Here is a 1,381-nt window from a genome sequence, read left to right on the forward strand (position 1 = left end):
AGCTCCTCCGGATGGCGGGCGTGGGGCAGGTCCGGCAGCTCCTCCGGATGGCGGGCGCGGGGCAGGTCCGGCAGCTCCTCCGGGTGGCAGGTGCGGGGCAGGTCCGGCAGCTCCTCCGGGTGGCGGGCGCGGGGCAGGCCCGGCAGCTCCTCCGGGTGGCGGGCGCGGGGCAGGTCCGGCAGCTCCTCCGGGTGGCGGGCGCGGGGCAGGCCCGGCAGCTCCTCCGGATAGCGGGCGCGGGGCAGGTCCGGCAGCTCCTCCGGGTGGCGGGCGCGGGGCAGGCCCGGCAGCTCCTCCGGATGGCGGGCGTGGGGCAGGTCCGGCAGCTCCTCCGGATGGCGGGCGCGGGGCAGGTCCGGCAGCTCCTCCGGGTGGCAGGTGCGGGGCAGGTCCGGCAGCTCCTCCGGGTGGCGGGCGCGGGGCAGGCCCGGCAGCTCCTCTGGGTGGCGGGCGCGGGGCAAGTCAGGCCAGTCCTGGCGGCTGCCTTGGGCCGCGGGGTTTCCCAGTCACGGGCTAGGCTGGAGGCGTCTGGCCTGCCCGGTGGCTGGGGCCTTACTGAGCGCTGAGAGCGAGCCTTTATACTTCTGGGTCGCCGCCTGTGACGAAGTGGAACTGTTCTTAATGTTTTCCTCAGTTTCCCCTATGCAGTTCTTAAGTATCTAGGGGGTGGGATAAGGGTGTATGGTTGCTGCAGAGCAAAGGGCCAGGGTACATAAATGCCCGACACTCTGTCTCCTAGCAACTGATGGCCTGGGCCCCTCCTCTGCAAAGGTGCCAACTGAAGGTGTTGGAGACAAAGGGATCAGGTGACCTCCTGGCCCGAGAAAGAGACAAAACCCAGAGAGGGAGGGGCTGGACGGGGGTTGGAGTTTGGAGCTAGCTGGGGACTAGAAGGGAGGGCAGACGGGGGTGTCTGCCTCGCTGTGCCCCAGAATGGACCCGGCTGAGGGGTCCCGTTCGCTGGACCGACAAGCTCTGTTTTAGACCGTGTTCCTGTCATCTAATAAACCTCTGTGTTACTGGCTGGCTGAGAGTCACGTCTGACTGCGAAGTGGGGGGTGCAGGACCCTCTGGCTTCCCCAGGACCCCCCTGGGCGGACTCGCTGTAGGAAGCGCACGGAGGGGCATATGCTGAATGCTCCCAGGAGAGACCCAGGAGGTGAAGCCGTGTGAGCTTCTTGCCCTGAAGACAGTCTGCTCCGAGAGAGAGGAGGCTCCCCAAAGTCGTGAGTGGCTTTGTGGGGAGCAGTTCCAGAGCATCGCCCGGGGACTCCGTGACACCGCCTGACCCTCTGAGGCGCGGGCTCTGAGCTCCCTAGCTCCGCCCACTCCGGTCTCCGGATGGGCTTGTCCTGCTCCGGGGCGGTGGGGAGCCACATCG

The sequence above is a fragment of the Terrapene carolina genome, unplaced genomic scaffold (assembly GCF_002925995.2).
Source record: "Terrapene carolina triunguis isolate 2854851 unplaced genomic scaffold, T_m_triunguis-2.0 Scaffold278, whole genome shotgun sequence".
NCBI classification, from domain to species: Eukaryota; Metazoa; Chordata; order Testudines; family Emydidae; genus Terrapene; species Terrapene triunguis.